This window comes from Rhipicephalus microplus, chromosome 9, assembly GCF_043290135.1.
Source record: "Rhipicephalus microplus isolate Deutch F79 chromosome 9, USDA_Rmic, whole genome shotgun sequence".
Lineage (NCBI taxonomy): Eukaryota > Metazoa > Arthropoda > Arachnida > Ixodida > Ixodidae > Rhipicephalus > Rhipicephalus microplus.
The window spans coordinates 66,125,701-66,146,880 of record NC_134708.1 but is presented as its reverse complement, the minus strand read 5'-3'; positions in this window follow the sequence as shown (position 1 = coordinate 66,146,880).

Sequence of the window (21,180 nt, the reverse complement as noted above, 5' to 3'; positions counted from 1 at the left end):
TGCTCGCTGAGTGTGCTATTGTACATCGCACATGTACCGCTTACCACCCTCAAACCAATGGGGCTACCGAGCGCTTTAATCGTACTCTCGGTGACATGCTATCTATGTATGTGACGCCTGATCACTCTAACTGGGACTTCTTCTCCCATTCATTACATACGCCTACAATACGGCAACGCAAGCGACAACAGGCTTCTCCCCTTTTTACCTCCTCTACGGCCGTCACCCCTCCCACACCAACGACACCATTCTGCCCTATCGACCGGACGCGTCCGAGTGCCTATCGATCTTGGACGCCGCCAGACAGGCAGAATAATGTCGCCAGTTAGCTCGTCACTTTACCTGCGATGACCAAAACAGGCAAAAAGCAATTCATGATGCCCAGACCTCAACTCCAGTTTTTCTTCCGGGTGCTCTTGTGTTGCTGTCAGTGCCGCATGGCACATCTGAGCTCTCTTTCAAACTTCTGCCAAGGTACGATGGGCCATATCGTATTCTCGAACAAACTTCGCCAGCAAATTACCTCATTGAGCCTCTTACGCCACCGTCAGACTTGCGACGTCGCAACTGCGAGGTTGTACACGTCCAGAGGCTCAAGCAGTACCACGGTTCAACGCCGCCTGCACAGGACTAAGTCGCCAGGATGGCTCCATTTTTTTCTCCGTGGGGCCATTGTAAACAAGAGGAAGTACTCCGGCGCAGAGGCAGCAGCATCAAGCGTGCAGGAGCGGCTCGAGCTCGGAAATTGCGGCTGGCGCATCACCTTCCAAGCCTTCCAAGCATCAACCTTTCTGCTCAATAAATCTCCTTTATAATACGTATACGGCTATCCTAACAACGCAAAATGGTGAATGAAAAGGTAAAGAGTGAAATATTTCTGATTCTAGAGATCGGCGAAAGGCAAGAATCTTCGTACGAACTTAATGACGTGTTTCCATCAGTCACCACATATATCGTCAGCTTGAAGTCATAGACCCCGACGACTCTCAGCACCACACACATGCGCAACAATAAGTCCACGCGATACGTTCAGCTTCCACTGACAGCATTTCGGAGTGACGACCTGGTGGTGACGTTGAGAAATAGACATTAGATCGCACGTCCGCTCAGTTGTTTCGGAGACAGCGGAAAGAAGAGTGCATGGCAGTCATTCACTTTTCAACTCAGGAATTTTGAGTCTCAGAGAGTGCATATGCTTAGAAAACTGCAAGCAAAGCTACAAACAAGAGGTTTTATGTGCTGCGCGTGCCCGCGTTTCTGTCGCAATTCAAGGGTAGTGCATGCCTTTGTTTCTATATAGACGCTATTGCATACAGCGGCTACTGTGTAGTCTCCCTCCTTTCTACCCATGACAGTTGGCGGCACGCAAACAGGCTATTTTTTTTCGTGGGCATCGCAAGCACGTTTAACGTCCAGGCATCTCGAAGCTTGCATAACACGCGCTTGCTGCGCCCCACCATGGTGCATTTGTCGGAGTCTCCGTGTGCGTGGTAGTCGTAAAAAACGACGATGAAACATTGTCATTTCTTCTCTCGTAGTTGTCCCACCCGACTCTATTTGTATGCACGAGTGTAGTTTGCATGTTTCAACACAAATCATGGGGAAAAAAGATGTGCGAAACTAGACGCTACACGCTAAGGACGGAAATGCAATGACGATATTGAGCGTGCAAGTGTTCCGCCTCGGTTGCAGACGTGGATCAACAAAGCCGTTTCATCGAATGAGTGCTCTCGGGCAATCTTTCCGATTTCTTTGTCGTTGGGTTATGCAATAAAGGGAAACTGGGTTTTATTATGCAAGCAACAGCACTAAAAATTTTTGGCGAAGCGTGGGGGCTAGCACACTTCTGCGCAAAAACAAAACGTTTCAGGTGGTATTAATAAATCGTTAATAAAACAGTCATAGATAATGCTCACATTAGGTAAAGATTAAGAGTTGCTCCCGCCCTTCTTCAGAAAAACTCATATTCAATATATTGATGTACAAAAAAAGCTGGAGGATAGTTGATAAAAAACGAATCACAAACACAATCATAATCTCACAAACACAATCTCATCAGTGGCATGTTTTTTGACGCATAGGCGACACGGGAGGAAATTAAATCATTGGAAGTTCCAAGAAGTTTTTTCACGCAACCTTCCAAAACTTTCAGGTTTAAAATTTTCTCCGGTTCTGTATCCTCTATTTTCATCACCTGTAGAAACTACGTCTAGTGCATGCCGGGGCCGTAGGCAGAATGTCTTTTTTTTTTGGGGGGGGGGGGAGGGGGAGAACTGAAGAGGGCACTATTTCAATCTTAAGGGAGGGCTGGGCACCAAGAGAGGGGGAGATCAGGGGCCCGGTGTGGCACCAGCTCCTGGCTACGCCACTGCTGCATGCCCTGAAGTTACGTACTCATGACATACTTGGGGCAAGAAATGTGTGGCACGTGTTCATACAAGCACTTCCAGGAACGTTATTATTATTATTATTATTATTATTATTATTATTATTATTATTATTATTATTATTATTATTATTATTATTATTATTATTATAAGCAACCAGACACTGACAATCAATATTTTACAGGTACAGTGTTCACCTTGTAAGCCTAACAAACGTTTGCTTGCCGCCGACTGCATTGTGTATATTGTTTGTGTCGCTACGGGAAGTTGTATTGCGTTCAACGAGTCACTTCCAGATGATGGTCGTTTTTTGAAGTGTGTGGAATGTGAGAACCTTTATCATTTGGGACAGCATTGTTCTGGTAAGGCGCAAAATACTTTCGCAGCAAAAAGTCAAAGTAAACGTGATTCATGGGTATGCAGAACTTGCGTACAGCTAAAGGATGGGGGGAGGGGGGGGGCGTTCTCGCAGGCAGCGAGTACAACTACAACACAAGGTTCTTCAGTACCTGAGATGACATCACAGTTGGCTAGTATTAAAGATAACCTTGCTTCTTTGTTGACCCTACACGGCAAAGTTGACTCACTGCTTCTCTTAAAAGCTGAATTTACGAAACTAACTTTGTCAGTGAATGATCTTGAAGAAGCAGTTTCCTTCATGTCAAAGCAGTATGATTTGGTCTTTCAGCAGCTATCAGCCAGCAAAAAAAGGGAAGCTGCACATGAGGCCCGAATCGCTGACCTGAAAAGTGAACTAAAAATAAATGCAGAAATTATTCAGCAATTTCAACGGAATCTAAATGGAAGCGAACAGTATAGCAGAAAGCCCAACCTGGAAATCGAAGGGCTACCAGTAGAACATAACGAAAACCTGAAAGCAGTTTTGTCAGACATAGCCAGCAAACTCAAGCTATAAGACTTTGTTAGCTCTGATACTGAGGGCGTTCATCGCTTGCCAAGCAAACACATGTCCAACCCGATGGTATTTGTGCGCTTTTTTCTGTGGCCGCAAGAGAACGATGTTTTGATGCTAGAGGAAGACTAAAACGTTTGAACCAAAAAGGGCAGTGTCCGAAGCTGCTCTTCAACGATAACCTGACAAAGCTCAACCGTAATCTGCTTTAGCGAGCGAGGACGGCAGCACAAAAAAAAACTACAAATTTCCTGGAAGAAGGGAGGCAAGGTTTTCGTGAAAAAAGACAACGATGCACCTCTTATCCGAGTGAACCACTCACTTATTGGACATTGATAAAATCTCATAAACTCTATGGAAATGAAATTTTACACCCCATTGAATTTTCCTGTGTTTAAAGACATTTTTGGCATCAACCGGGAGCATAATTTTACAGTGATTAGCGTAAATATTAGAAGCCTTCCGAAATACAGGGCTGAATTTATAACGTTAGCTGAATCTCTCAAGAATTGTGTGAACGTGTTTGTTTTAGTTGAAATAAATGTACCTGTGGATGGCACAAATATGTTTGCCTTCAATGGTTACAAAGCCCACGTTATGTCAAGGGCAAACCGACGAGGTGGTGGCATAGAGCTATTCGTTAGCAAGAAATATTGTACCACATCAGGGAACACTAACTTTATCCATGCTGAATGCCTTCCAGCGAAAATTATGCTAGCAAACCCGGACCTACTTCTGCTAGCTATTTATCGCCCTCCTAAAAATAATGTCTCACAATTCTTGAGTGAGCTAGAAGAAATTCTAGATGGCCAAGCAACGGCGCATCAAATTTGCGTGGTAGGAGATCTAATCATCAATACGTTGAACTTTACTACAGTCAATGTATCTGGTTACCTTTCAGTTTTATCGAAATACGGCTTACAGTTCACCATAAAATATCCAACACGCGAAGAATGCATACAGACCAGACTGGCGCCTTTCTTTATAGACCGCATTGCAATGCTAGCAATAAATTATTCATTAAGGTCTTGGGTAATTAAACAAAAATTAGCTGGCCATTATTTCGTGGCCTGTAGCCTATGTGTACAATTGCCTCTGGCGAGCGATGAGAATACACAAGAAAGAATAATAGTACTGAACGGAAAATAGATATATTTATTAGCAAAGTATTTGATCAGTTTATAGCACAATTTGACTGGATGAAGTTAACTGTGGGATCGAACTATTCCTCAGTCTACGAAAATATTTGTGAGCAGCTACTAAAATTTGAAGGTTCAAGTACATATGTCAAAACTAAAAAATATAGAAAAAACTATTTGTTGTTCACTGCAGATACAATGAGCGCTATTTCTCATTAACACTGGCTGAGGAAACGTAGCAGATGGGCACCGAAAAATTAGGATTTCAAAATTGAATACAAGATTGCGAGAAATAGGGTTGTCGCTTTTTTAAGGTCAGCAAAAAGCGGTATTTTTCGGAACAATTCAACCAAGCATACATGGGCTTTGATAGATAACTAAATATACATGGGCTTTGATAGATAATCTGTGAGGCAAAAAGAGCACGCACACTGATCTAGTCAAATCGTTTTCCGAGAAACCAGAGGTAAAGGGTGATAAGCTCAACCAATTCTTCACCCGTTTTTCCAAGAATGCGCATGCGCATAAACGCACGTGCACGCCTAAACAGTCTGTTCCTGCATCTGCTTAATTGCCCACGCTCTCGAAGGAAGATCTCGGGGGAATAATGTTCAGTTTTCCTTCAAATAAGCAACCAGGGATTGATGGGGTAGCTGTGGCCACGCTTCGACGGAACTTTTAAGCATTCGCAGATATACTTCTCTTCATGTTGAATGGGGTTTTTAACCAGTGAATCAATTCCCAAGAAATTCAAAACGGCAATAGTTAAGCCATTGTTTAAAGCAGGGAAAAAGTTGATATAGAAAATTACAGACCAATTTTTATTTTGCCTATACTCTCTCAGATACTAAAAAAAATTTTTGCTTCATTGTATGACGTCCTTCTTACAGAAGTTCTCGCTACTAACACACCAGCAATTTGGTTTCGTTGCTAATCACAGCACCATAACATTATTAGGAGAGTTTAGTGATGAAATATATTCGGCTTTAGTCAAGTACCTGTTCTGTTGTGTTCTATTTTTAGACTTGGAAAAACCGTTTGAAAGTGAACCATACCATTTTGTTAGAAAAGCTATTTTGTTTGTGCTTTAGGGGGCCTTTTTATGATGTACTATATAATTACTTACATGACAGGTCACATGTTGTTATAGAATGTAGGGAACTAATTAGCAATAAAAAATATATTACTGCTGGTGTGCGCCAAGGATCGGTGTTGCAACCATTGCTATTTAATTTATTAATGAATGAACTTCTCTTGGGAATTTGTGAAGCCAATGTGTACCAGTATGCAAATGATATGGTGCTATTAACACGTCACATACGTTATGAAGGGGCAATTAATGCTCTTCAGAGTGAAATTCATAATGCAATGATATGGTTTGAAGAGGATTCCGTAATTGTAAACGAAAAGAAAACAAAACTTCTCTGCTTTTGAAGCCCTGTAGAAACACAAAAAAATGGATATACAAACTTTTCTTCACACGAGCATTGCAACCCATGCAATTGTTCTGCTGTGGAAAATGTCGAAACATTCAGATACCTAGGCGTAATTTTTCATAGTGGTATGATTTGGGAACATCACTTGGCATTCATTTGTTCCAAACCGATAAGTGTGGCATGTCTGCTTTTCAATATAGAAAGCTTGGTGCCTCTACCACTGTAAAAATGATCGTTCATTCGCTAGCATATTGTGGGGGGAGAAATGTAATTGCAGTTTTTGCATTTTGCTCAGAACGCTGGAAAACACGCATAGATAGTTTACTTTAAAATACATAAAAAAGTGTAGCCTATGGTAGTAAGGTAGATTTTTTTACTAGACTACTTTTTAGAATTTGGGCTTTTCGTGTATTCAAAGATTCCTTTATTACAACGCTTCATTATTGCAACGCTTTATTATTGCGCTGAGATGACTTTAAGCAGTTGCGCTGAGATTGGTGTGATGACTTTAAAGTGCCACATGTAACGCGTCGACCCCTGAGAGGAAAGAAAAGTGTTTTATAGTACCGCGTTTTTTTTACCAGATATGGAGAAGCTTGCAGAAGTGTATATATTCCAAAAATTTTCAATACGCTACCTGAAGAATTTTTTTCAGCGAATTCAAAAAAAAGCATTTAAAGAAATTACTCGGTGAGCTGTAAAATCACATGGTCTACTTGTGTGTCACGTATGCTCTGAGTCCCTCCTTTGTTCTTTTCATTTACTGCCTGTAAAAAGCAATGGTGTCAATCATTAGTCTGTTCGTTGACAAAGAAGCAACAATAGTTTTTGTTACCTTATATTCGCATCACCTAGTCGCACAAGTCCTTGGGACTTAGACAGGCCTATTTCTTTGTATTTCCTATATATGTGTACAAAATTACAAAATTATTATTATTATTATTATTATTATTATTATTATTATTATTATTATTATTATTATTATTATTATTTAAGGTTTACCGTCACAGAAGCCACGATATGATCATGAAAGGCATTGAAGTACAGGGCTCCGGAAATTTCCGCCATTCGGTGTTATTTAACGTGCAACAAACATGCACAGCCACATGATGCATCACACAGAGGCTTTACCATAAAGCCTTTTTCGAAATGCGACCGCCCCTTCCGGGATCAAACCTGCAACCTTCGGGTGAGCAGCCTAGCACCCCAGCCACTGATGCACCGAGGCGGGTGACTTTTTGTGTACGCCTGTATGGAGAATATGGCTGATATACAGCTCAAATGAACGCTGAAAACTGTCCTCGTTTGATCGCAGCAGGCTATCATCTCGTTCACTCATTTCACGTGACTTCTTCAGCCGTTTCAAAAGAATTTTCTGATATAGCTGCTGCATCATTTTACCTCAATGATTCTATGAAGGGCAGCTCAACAGCATGTACACGTTCGGTAAGTCGGAGCGGCCGCTTCTGCGTTTACAGCTGACTCGTATTAGAACAACATGGGAAGGATAACAAGCGTTCTGAGATTTGCCGTTACTAAAGGGAAAAATGTTTGGCCTGGCAACGTTAATCTGAGAACGCTCTCCCTGGTTTAGCAAGACTCATTATTCAAGGCTTGCGCAGTCCGTTAGGACTTCCATTCACGCAGTTCTCTTCGTTAAGTTCATGTCAGCGTGTGCACGTCTTTAAAGGCGGGAGAATAGACGGTCGCCTATTGTATCCTGTTTTGTTATCAAGAAAATGAGAATTGGTTTAACTTGAGAGATAATACATATCGTCATTTTCACTGCTACTAAGATTATTGTCAAGAGAACATATGAATGGGAACAAACTATGATGATTTTATGGAATTTCCTAGTAGGAGACAAAAGGTTGTCAATAAAATCTGCGAAATAGATACCTAGGAATATGAAACGCCATCAACCATGCGAGCTACTTGTATAAGGTGAAATAATGAAGTTCGCCGAAACTAAATAGAACCAGGTTACCTATAATGACAGAATTGATGTTGCCTCAAAATTATCCACGCCACGCTCTCATAGTAGTATACGGGCTAGTAGAATATGGTATGAAGAATTTTATTAGGTATTGAGGACCAGTCCAGGACTGATGTTGGCTGCTCCTACGTCAGGACTGAGGGGCCTGGCTCTTGTTCCGCAACACGGGCCTTCTGGACAGCCTTGTGTTGGTCCGCCAGCAACTCACTGGGCAGCATTCGCTGCCTCCAATGTTAACTGTCAGAAGCCGCACCAGCCAATAACGAGCAGTGCCAGACTATGCGTGCAAAATCCAGAAAACCCCCACATTTAGTACTAATAGTCGGGAAAATGTTGACGTGCTGTGTAAGTATTCATGTTATAGACTAGGGCTGCAGACGTGAATACAAGAGAGAAAAGAACCGAGCGACGCCAGTCAAGCAGTGTCTCGATTTCTCTCTTCTGTCCATGTTTGCATACCCATGTGAGCTGTCGGGGTAGGGTATAAGTTGGTATTCACAGGGGAAGATGTTCGTTCCTCGGGAGAGATGGAATATACTGCTGTTGATGATTAGACTAATTTGCTGCATCGCATAGCCTGCTATGATAACTGATATTGTACTCCATTGAAGATATGAATCGAAGGGTTCCGCCTAAATACTTCAGAAACAGAAGGACATTCACTCCTTGTCTCTTTTATTTGACAGATACAGCCCTGCTCCTCATTAACTCATTTACCATACGAAATGAGATGTTTAAAGTCTAATCACTATATCAAGCAAACCTACACTAATGATTTCTCTCATTAATGAGTTTCACACTAATGAGTTCTATCACTGGTTGTTTATTCTTTCGCAAATTGGACGTGTGGTGACACCACCATGACAAAAATATTACCCATATTTCTGAGAAATAAAGCTAACAGTGTATCTTGCTCGGATAAAACTCAAACAAAATGCAGAATTCCTAAAGGTGCAAAGAGAATGAGAGGAATTTATCTCGTATCGCAGAGAATCATCGCACATTCATTGCGGGACATGGCCCTCTTTATCACCGAGAAGGGCAATGCCACAATTATCAGGTCAATACTGATCATCATTCTTCTGTCGTATTTTTTTTCTTGTGCTGTCCCGAGGCCGAAGATGTGCATGAATATGTCCAGTGAAATTGTATAAAGGACGACTCCATTATGATTTTGTATTAGGCCCTAAAGTCACTTAATGGTAATACCGAAAAGTACCGCACATCCTACAGACCTTGCAAACCCATGTTATCCGAAACCTGCAGAAACGATGTGGCTGTTTTGTAATTATTTCATTGAGCGATACGTAACAAAGTGGCACTAAAGATACGTACAAATGTATGTGCAGGCATACGTTAAACAGCTGCATATGTTTCATATAACCAGTTGCTTACAGTTGCGTAACAACGCCAACAACAAAATTGATATTAGCAACGCCAGAAACAGTAAGCTGTTATGAAGCGCTGGTGCTCGCGAATGGCGTTAACCTTTGTTATAAAGATCGTCATCAGCCACTTGGTGCTTGTACATAACGCCTTACATAAGTGTAGAGGATGCCTCGTTTTGCAGTAGAAAGACGAATAATGGCCTAGCAGGTGCGGTCCTATATAGTTAAAAATATGATTTATTTCATAGACGAATAATATAGCTGAGCTTAGGACATATATACCAGTTTGATTATTGTGCTGCAGGACAGAAGACGACCAGACCAGACAACGCTCGCCGATCGGTTGTCTTGAAGACACTACTCAATCTAATGCGTGAGGTAGGATACGTTTCGTTAACATTGGTAGATTTTATGTTCACTTTTGGTTGTCGACATGCAAGGCTTCAGTGTGCAAACAGTATCCACTAGAACAGGCTTGTTGGCTGTCGTGCAGCTGTAAAACCACCATGTGACTGTGATAGACGCCGTAGTGTAGGGCTCCGGAAATTTCGACCATGTGCTGTTCCTTAACGTGAACATCAATCTAAGCCCATGGTGCTCAAGCACTTTTGCCTCAATCAAAAATACGAACACCGTGGCCTGGATTTGAACGTAGCTGAGTATGTAAAATAGTGATCTGAGCAATTCAAGGAGCCTGTTCTTCAGTAAATACAGTATGGGCTACTGTAGAAGGGAACACTGGAGTGCACACTATCAAAATTCCCGGCCCTCTAAGAGCAAGTGGATTAAGCAACAATCTTCATGCAAGTCAATAGTCTGTCGAGAGGAGTCGTAAATGTTAACCACCAGTAGCCTTATGCATATCTAAGCCGCTATGATTTCATAAGATATAGAAATCGAAACATGCTGCTCACGCAGGTGTTCCCTTTAACAGTGGACCCATCTGTACGTGTCATCTAGATGGCACACACTTGCATTGAATCAATTTGCTCTTACAGGAACTGTTTCAGTTAGTTCTATAATCAACTATGCTGACTGTTATTTACTCTTATGTTTATATTCTAAGGCTCCAATATTATTTGTATCCTACAGATCACTTAACATGAAATTTTACTTCGTTCTGTATGTGCGTTTTCACTTATTGGTTATTCATGACTATCGAGTCAACGGTGAACATCTGGTTGGCCGATAGTGAACTCTGGTGTGCTTTTTGACAGACATGATGCTGATAGGTACTAGCACCACAGAACACCTAATGAGTACATTTTCGAATGATTGGGCATATGTCGTAGCAAGAAATGTTCGAATTTCATCTGCTGTCTTTTCGATGGCTGGTTGAGTGAAAATATTGCGTTGTGGGCTAACTTGTGCCTGCGTAGCGCAATGAATCAACATGTAATAATAAACATAAGGAGAAAACAAACCGCCATGTACTCCTTTGAGCTTTGTTCGGGGGTCTCTTTCTTGTGACCTGTCGACTCGTTGGCACAATGTAATCTAGAGTGGTGCCATAAGAACATGTTCAGTGTGAAACCATAGCAAGGTTTGCTTAAAGCGTGCGCGATACAGAAAAAAAGACTTTAGGCATGTCTCGTTTGACTCAAACATCTCCATCTATCTCATTCACACTGCGTTTGTTGGAACTAGACCGGCGTCTGTTTTCAAATAAAAACATTTTACTTGCAACGAGAAAATGCTTCTTCGCTATGTTCGGGGGATCGAGCAATTCCTGCCGTTCCATGAAATCCAGAAGAATGAGTTGAAAAAGTTCAGTTTTTTCATTATAAATGCAAAGTGCATTGTAAATATACTGGCAATAAATGGCACTCAGTTTTCCGAAGCTGTTCATCGGAAAATCAGTTTCGGCTGTCAGCACAAGCTAGCACACAAGTCTGGCGCAGCAGCCTGTGGCAGCATTTCTTTTTATCTCGATATTTGCTTTTCTTAGGGATGTCCGCAAAATTCTGTCGCGTATTTGCTGTTAATAGCCTTCAAACAAGCATGCAAACAACTAGGGAGGAGTACGTCGTCACAGCCTTAGCGACAAGCAGGAGGTTTCATGGAACTTCATTCCGTAAGCGCAGCACTGCTTTTGTTTCACAAACAAACAAAAAACAAACAAATAAACAAATAAACAGACAAACAAGCGAACGATCAAGCGAAAAAAAAAAACTCTCGATTGCGCAATAGACCCGCTGTATTCGCTAGAAGAAACAATTTCACTTTGGTAATAAGAAAAGCGTACAGCGAGTCGCTTATGTCGCACTACACTCCAACATTTCTCCCGCTTAGTCTGCAGAACGCAACAGCTCATAACAGTTATTCATTATTGTGCAATGTCCTGGAATATAGTTGCACGCGCGAAAAAGGAACTTTTACGCTGACCGAAAGTTCAGGTTTGAGTATTTGTAAGTAGATAATAAAAAGAAAATAAGGCCAGTCTGAAACTCAACAAAAGCAAAACGTTGCTGCAAAAGCCTTCACTTAGGTGTCTTCAGCAAAACACACTGCCGGCTTTACTAGAAACATGCTCTTCGTTCGGGTCGGTATGTAGTTATGAAAAGAGAAAACACGTTGCAATATCGCTGTCTGAAACAGAACACGCATATGCAGAAGCTCTATTAGCAGAAAAGAGTTGCTCAAGGCCAGCTGATAGCATTTTACGAATGCGTACAAAATACAAATACAAAAATGCGAAGTATAAAAGAATAAAGCAAAGCGATTTTGAATTTTAGGGTTAGCTCAATACTTGTAACACGTAACAGGGCACCTAAATATGCAGCACATTCAGAAAAAAGAATGGTTTGGTGAATGGTGAACTGCAATAGGCGCCTTCTTGTAGGAAATTTCTCACGCAAGGTGTAATTTTTCTATCTGTAAGAATATTCATATGGACGCTTATCTGCTGTTTGGTGTCAGATATAAGATACGCATTCTATGTATACGTATTACTGCATGGCACTGATAACGCAGATTACACAAAGACGAACAGTTTTCGAAAAATCTTTTGAGAATCAGACATAGCTTATTTTGAAAAGTTTGAATGCACAGTTCGTGTCTGTCTACCTGCTTGAATCCCAGAGGACAATGCTTAGAGGAAAATTCAAGTAGACTTCATGCTCCTGTCATAGCCTCCCCCTCCCACCCCTTTTTTTTACCTCGCTTTGTATAGCTGCGTCACACACACTTGTGGGGTACCCACTACGCCGTTATTCAGTGTGTTGTAGAGGACGCAGGGGACCCGGGTTCAAATACCATGTTCTCCTTGGTTGTTCCTTTATTTACTCAGGTTTTTTTTTTCTCTTATTTCCTGCGATATCGGTTACGGACACCAGCGGCGGCAGCCGACGACTGAGGCGCGCATGTGACCCGTGTTGTGATCTCACAGCAACTTTCGCTGTAAAAAAATCTGTAGTACATCCCTTGCAGTACATCTACTCTTTGGTAGTTTTCATGTTTCCTGCCCAGATAACCAGTATGATCATAAACCTGCACGTGTTAACTTGATGTTCTTCAACTTCTGCGTCGCGGCCAGAACACGTTCGCCAATTAGTCCGGAGTACAGTATAAAATACCCTGATGGAGTGAGAGAATGAGTTCTGAAAGAGAAAACGGGAAAATAGATAGAGGAAAGTAGAAATACAAAGGACGAAAATACTCGCATTCTTGGGAGAAATATTCTTTATGAGGCGAGTGTAGGTGAGCGTCATTCTATCTGGGTGAGCATTAGAACTCGGCTATCGAGGCACGCTTAGAGCACACAACGTAGCCTTGTAATAAAATGTAAATGTTTAAGTTGTGATGTGCAAGGCTATGTAAAACATGGCCTTCTACAGCATAGGAGAAGTGAGGGAGAGGATATATGTGTGGGTGAGGAGGAGGGATTAAATAAAGCATACAATAGAAAGAAAAAAAATGAGGAAAAAGAAAGAGAAAGAGACACGAAAAGCAAACATGTAAAAAACAAAGCGAGCAATCATAGCTGCAAAAGAGAGAAATATACAGCCAAAAAAAGATAGAAAAAGTAAGTGAGAAAGACAGAGAAAAAAATGGGAAAAAAACAAGAAAACCATAGAAGGAAATGAAGAAAGAAGAAATAGCGAAAATTGAGAAAAATAAGAATAAAATGGGAGGCAAAAAATTGAGAGAAAAAATGACGGTCGCCCAGCATCTCCAGGCTTTGCCTCACTAGTGCGAAGCTGGCTTCGCTTCTCTTTTTTTCACTTTCTTGAAAGTCAGTGCTGAAAGGTTCGTGTAGATTGAAGGGATGATGAATTGAGTCTCCGTAGCTGTCCAAGCGTAATTTTCCCGTAGGTAATCGTTGATATTTCATATCCAGTATTCCTTCTTATGTACACGCACGAATTATTTATTTGACTGTAAGGTGGTAAATGAAGTAATAGGGTTTGTGGGAATTTGGAATATTTTGTGTATACTTTGATCAGCATCAGAATGTTTGTTATTCAAAAATAAAATAAATATACATCATCCACATGTGCAACAAGTTTAGGCAAGTATGGAATGTTATACCAAGTATGTTATCTCAAGATATCAAAAATAGAAGGACGATAATTTTTTGTAAGCAAAGAGTAACGCTTTTGTGAAAAATTTCTTCATAATCATATTTTGTATAGCACCCCAGTGTCCGCAAATATGCATTAACGTTGTACAATTGTACTTGTTTCAGTAAGAAAACTGAGCTGCAGATGTTTCGCTCAGCACCTTTATATTGTGCAAAGCAAGCGACCATCATGTATTCAGTGGCTATCATGCTTTCGAAGGAACTACGATTAAACCTATTTGTGACGCGAGAGCTGCATTTGACAAAGTTACCACTTTAACAGTCAGTAAAGTCCAAAAGGGTCCTATTTGCAGTAGCCTTCGTATAACGCTGCCGGAAAGGGGTCACAGTGTAATGACATAGCAAGGCGAATTTCATGCTCTAAAGAGAATGTTGGCCAATAACTGCTGCTTATAGTGGCAATCTTTTTAAACTTTTTCTGATTCAAGAATTGTAAGCCTACATACGTATTACACGTGGCATTTTGTTATTTCTTCTCTGGTCACATGAATGAATCATCAAATCAATTCGGAAATACATCAAAATATCATCCGCTATGAATATTCTCAAACAATTCGCGTCGGATTCGTCACTAGGCAAAAGATAGTGTACACAAACTTATTTTTTAAGAAAACTTCAACAAATGCATTCCCTGCATGCGTACATGTGGTTGACTGAATACGTAGAAATCAGCTCGCTTATCTCGCCAATTCGCTGCGTGTTAGGCATATTCGGTGCTTGTTAGCATTTCTGTTTTCGTAACATCAGTGGAAACAAAACCGCAATACTACAGCGAAGCCATGTCCGATGGATATATAAAGGCCGTAAATTTGGCAGAATTTGTTTAATGCTGTAGAAATAGCTTTTGTTTCTTAATCTGCAACACTTTCACTGCCGCCACAGGCACCCGCATTTGATGAATGGAATGAACTCAACACAAAGAAGTGGGCTAAAGCCTGGCACGCCTGCCTGCGAAAAGTTTTTCATATTATGATTTACACGCGTGGTAAGCGTGAATAAGACACTAGCATACTGAAATAAGGTTATGCATTTAACGAACCCTGAAGTTGTGAAGTTGGTGACTCAGCTACACGCTCTTAACCATCCGAACATCTCTAATCTGCGTTAGACTAGCACATTGACATTTTTTATATCAGCTTCATAGAAATAGGGCCATGGTGACCTGCAATCGAAATCGTATCTCGTCTTCAAACAACACAATTTTATATTTCCCAAACAGCGTAGCTGCATTGTATATTACACTGACCAAGCACTCTCCTTAGTGTTTAAAGGCGTACTCAGCATCCGCCCACATGAGGTGGTGGAATTCCCGTGTGTGAGTTCAAAGTTACTGGCTCAGACTGTTTTATCGCAAATACGCAGTGGTCGCATTCTGGAAAACATAGCGGGCTGGTGTATATATATATATCATCATCATCATCATCATCAGCCTGACTACGTCCACTGCAGGACAAAGGCCTCTCCCATGTTCCGCCAGTTAACCCGGTCCTGTGCTTGCTGCTGCCAATTTATACCCGCAAACTTCTTAATCTCATCTGCCCACCTAACCTTCTGTCTCCCCCTAACCCGCTTCCCTTCTCTGGGAATCCAGTCAGTTACCCTTAATGACCAGCGGTTATCCTGTCTACGCGCTACATGCCCTGCCCATGTCCATTTCTTCTTCTTGATTTCAGCTATGATATCCTTAACCCCCGTTTGTTCCCTAATACACTCTGCTCTCTTCTTGTCTCTTAAGGTTACACCTACCATTTTTCTTTCCATTGCTCGCTGCGTCGTCCTCAATTTAAGCTGAACCCTCTTTGTAAGTCTCCAGGTTTCTGCTCCGTAGCTAAGTACCGGCAAGATACAGCTGTTATATACCTTCCTCTTGAGGGATAGTGGCAAACTACCTGTCATAATTTGAGAGTGCTTGCCAAATGTGCTCCACCCCATTCTTATTCTTCTAGTTACTTCAATCTCGTGGTTCGGCTCTGCGGTTATTACCTGCCCTAAGTAGACATAGTCTTTTACAACTTCAAGTGCACTATTACCTATCTCGAAGGTATATATATATATATATATATATATATATATATATATATATATATATATATATATATATATATATATGCGGCCATGGTGGTTAGGTGGCTGTAGCGTTGCAAGTAGTCAAGTAGATTTCCGTGAGTGGTCACAGCGTGGTTTATTTCGACGTTTCGGCCTAGAGTCTGGCCTTCATCAGGATTGAGAGTGAACTATATATATATATGTATATATGGGATATGGCACAACGGGAGCGTTGTCAACAAGGATAAATATATTTATTTCCCAACAGTTTCGGGAGGGGACCTCCCTTCATCAGGGGATGAGTATAACTCATCCCCTGATGAAGGGAGGTCCCCTCCCGAAACTGTTGGGAAATAAATATATTTATCCTTGTTGACAACGCTCCCGTTGTGCCATATCCCATACCTTCACGAAGACTAACTGGCCCATTGAATTATTACTCCCACTGACTATATATGTATATATATATATATATATATATATATATATATATATATATATATATATGCAGCCATGGTGGGTAAACTGTACCCTTAGTCGCATACTCTCAGAAATTTGCATATATATATATATATATATATATATATATATATATATATATATATATATATATATATATATATATATATATATATATATGCGCATTTCTGAACATCCTCTTTCGCGAACTTTATTGTGTTAGCAGCCCTTTGATGCGCAGTTTCCCACCTTTGCACGGGATCGATATCGAAGTTGGAAGCCTATAGGAACCATCGGATAACCGGTGCGTTCTTTTTCTCATGATAAAGCTCAAGTCGTCCTCCTCCTTCTCGAGGAGCTCTTTCCGTCATGAAACCTTAGCTCTTTCGCGTCATTACAACGTATACCTTCATTACCAGCGGTGCCATATTCTCATGAATTTTCTGCGAAGGTTTTCTCGGAAAATTTTCAACAGCCATGCTGTTCAAGCTGACCGTCAGTTCCGCCTGAGTGAACAGAAAAATATCGACACCTTGAACCAGCACACGCTCCCTTCATTTCGCTTTCCTTCATCTTCTGCTTCGCTCTCGACACAAGCGTTCAGATTTCTCCAGCGTGGGGGGGGGGATAAACAAGAGGGAAGGCAGGGAGGTTAACCAGGCACATGCCCGGTTTGCTACCCTACGCTGGGGGAATAGGAAGGGGGCATAAAAATGAAAGTCAGAGAGAGGAAAAAGAAGATAAAGAGAGAGAGAAAAAAAAAAGGAGGATTTTCAGTCAATCGGCTGGCGCGTATGCAGCGGTGGCAATACACAAATGTTAAAGGTGGTCACATAGGCCTGTAGTCCTCAAAAAGCACAAGACAGCTTTGACTGCTTTTTGAGCCGACCAAAGGCGATGACGGTGTTCCAGTAGCATCTGCACAGAGAGTGGCCGATCGTCCAATTGTCGCAATGCGTCCGAAAGCTTCTGTCTTTCAGAGGCAAATCGAGGGCAATAGCATATCATATTGTCGATGTCTTCTTTGGTGCAGCAGACGTTGCATTCCACAATGTCGGTCAATCTGATGAGGGTTCTATATGCTTTTGTGAAGGCAACCCCCAACCAAAGGCGACAAAGAAGTGAAGCTTCACGTCGACGAAGTCCGGATGGAGGTCGAAGTTCCAGTCGAGGGTTTATTTGGTATTGTCTCGTATGTCTTATGCTTGGGGTGTTCCACTCCTGCAGACTCACACTACGTGCCAGATGACGAAGTTACTTTGCAGCGTCAGTCCTTGACAAAGGAATCGGAAGGGTGTGTTCTTTTTGGTGCGATGTGCCAGCCGCGTTGTCTGCGAAATCATTGCCACTGATCCCACAATGGCCAGGAAGCCACTGAAACTTGACCTCGTGGCCTGTTTCTGTGACGTGGTGAACAAGCTTGACGACTTTGTAAGTTAATTGTTCATGGCAACCTCGTCGAAGGACTGACTGCATGCCCTGTAGGGCTGATTTTGAGTCGGAAAACACAGCCCATTTACTCGGTCTTTGGGATTTGGTGTACTCTAAGGCGCCACGCAAAGCCGCAAGTTCTGCCGCTGTGGACGTAGTTACATGTGACAGTTTGATTCGCAGAGTGATTCCTCTAGCTGAAATCACCACCACACCACCAGAACCAGACGCTGTGGTTGAACCATCGGCGTATATGTGCACGTGGTTGTTGTACATTTGGTGCAGATGGCTCAAGCTCATTGTTTTAGGGCTGATGAAGGCAAATTAGATTTTTTCTGTATTCCTGGAATTGAAACACGTACTTGTGGAAGTGTCGGGCACCCCAAAGGATACACCAGTTTCTCATCAGGCGTAAAACCTGACGTAAACGACGCACGATGAGCACAGACAATTGCACTAAATTTCGTGCGGGGCCTCTCAGTAGCGGGGGTTGCCAAGTGGTGGGAAGGATTCCTAGCATGTTGCCTGAGGTACGTACGCATCGTTTTAATGGTGATGTGCGTCATGATCGAGTAGTCCTGTGCAATGGCAATTGTTTCAGCTGTCGATGCGCAGCGGGGTAAACCAAGGCATATCCTAAGCGCTTGGGCTTGAATATTTTGGATTGTGCGCAGGTTCGTTTCGCACGTGTTAGATATAACAGGGAGGCTATACCGCAATAATTCAGTAAATAATACCTTGTACAGCTGTAACATAGACTCGGCAGACATTCCCCAACTTTTCCCAGCAAGAAACCTGAATAAGTGACAAATGGCAGTCAGCCACTTTTCCACGTAGTTTACGTGGAGTGCCCAAGACAGGTTTCGATCGATTACGACTCTCAAGAACTTGTGATTCCGGCTGCATGACACCAACTGCCCGTTAATTGATATGCCGTAAGCGGACATTGGTTTTCTGGTGAAAGCCATGACTGCACACTTCTCACTTGCGATTTCAAGCCATCGTTTGCGTAAGTGGTACGATGTCACTGATGCTGCCTTCTGAAGTCGAGTGCGAAGTTGAAGTCGAGTCACACCTGATGTCCACACACAGATGTCATCAGCATAAATGGAAAGTTGAACACTGCTTGGTTGCTTGCCAACTAGTTCTATGAGTGTTAGGCTGAACAGCGTCGGGCTTAGCACTCCGCCTTGCGGGACTCCTCGGCTGCAGTAATACTCGGGTGTCGGGCCATTCTCTGTCTGCACGTGAAGTGATCTATTCTGTAGGTAGCTCTGAACCCACGTATATATCCTGCCACCGAGTCCCACTCCTTCTAGTGCGCTGAAAATGGCTTCGTGGGTGACATTGTCGTATGCCTCTTTAACGTCAAGAAACAGAGCAGCAGAGTACCGTTTGCAGGCCTTCTGGTGTTCTACATATGTCACCAAGTCAACTACATTGTCAATTGACGAGCGGCCTCGTCGGAGCCCGGACATGGCATCTGGATATATTTCGTAGAACTCTAAGTACCATTCCAGACGCGTTAAAATCATCCTTTCCATAACTTTTCCCCACACAGCTCACGAGGGCAATCGGGCGGTAAGAGGAAATGTCCAAGAGTGACTTGCTGGCTTTGAGAAGTGGAATCAGGCGACTTGACTTCCATTCCTGTGGAACAATGACAGTTTGCCAGGAGTCATTGTGCAGCTGCAAGAGTGCCTGCCGAGCTTGATCTCCTAGGTGACACAGAGCGCGGTAAGTGATGCCGTCAGGTCCTGGCGCTCAAGAACGTCTACACAAAGCAAGCGCAGCCTTTAGTTCGTCCATTGAAAACAACATCTCCATTCGGGGATTACGTGAGGATACAGAAAAGTCAGGCGTCTTTGTCCCAGTGGAATTTGAGCCGCAGACAATCCTTCGACAGAAAGAATCTGCGACATCAATCTCTTCGCAGCGTAATTAATGGGTAGCGCTGAGTAATGGTTGTACGAAGACCCCGGACAGTTCTCCAGATTAGTGACAGAGGCTTTTTGGGATCCATAGACTCGCAAAAAGATACCCATCGTTGCTTGTCCAACTTGTCCATGTGACGCTGTATTTTCTTTTGTGTGCGTCTGGCCACTCTCAGATCATCAAGTGACCTCGCGCGTCTATAACGTCGTTCTGCACGACGACGAATCGCTCGGAGTTTTTCAAGATCAATGTTCATATCAGTGTGAGATGAGCTCACCGGAAGCGAACGCGTCGGTGACTGTAGGGCACTCTTTATTGCGTTCTCTAGATTGAAAGGTGAGGCGCCAACATAGTCTTCCATGATTAACTTGTATTTTTGCCAATCGGTGCACTGCACGGCTCTGGAGGACTTGAGACTTGGAAAGCCGTCGATCTTCAGGTATGTTGGGATGTGGTCACTACCCTTTGTTTCCAAATCCGAAAACCAGTGCACTCTGCGTGTGAACGAACGTGAGACGAAAGTGAGGTCCAGGGAACTGCTATAGGCCGATCCGCACAGATAAGTAGGGCTGCCGTCATTCACGAGGATAAGTTCACATTCAGAAGCGAAAGACACTAACTGTCTACCTCTAGTGTTGACCCTGGAGCTTCCCCATAAGTAGTGGTGGGCATTGAAGTCACCAATTATCACCCATGGCTGGAAAGTTGAATTCAAAATTCCGCGCAAGCGCTCACGGTCTAGACGACTTGATGGATGTAAGTAGGCTCCGATAATGGTGATTGTGGTCTTCTTGTTTTTTACTGTTAGGCAAACGTACTGGTTTTCTTCGTCAGGGGGTACAGGGTGATGAACATAAGTTAAGTCGTGCCGTATGAACACAACTTTCTTGCTGCGCTCTCCGTGGGTAGAAGACATAAAGCACTCATATCCAGACAGTCTCATCTGAGCTGACAGGTTCGGCTCACAAATCACAATTATGGAGAACTGGTTCGTGAATACATATTGCCGGAACTCGGACATACGCGCCCTAAGTCCTCTGGCATTCCACTGAAGGACAGCTGCGTTCTTGACCTCCTCTCGAAAGGATAACATGTTGCGGGCCATGGTTTTACCTTAGAGCTGCAAGCACCGGACTCAAAGTGTCCAGCACTTGGAGTGCGCTCTGCGCTGATGGGGTGTTCATGTTGCTTAGGAGCATGCGCATTGTGCTCATAAGGGTCTGCAACATGTTGATGACCTGGCGATCCTCAGTTGTCTTTCATCAGGGGTTTGTGATGGCATCGAGGTTGGCGGGGATCGATGCACCTCTGAAACAGGCTGTGTTCGTGCAAGTGATGGCCACTCTTCACGAGGTGTGAGTCTTGACCCTTATTCTGTTTTCGGTGTATCCGTCTTGACAGAGCTTGACGATGGGGCGCAAGTTTTTCTTGCTTGATATGACGGGTCTCTATCGGCAGATGTCACGTT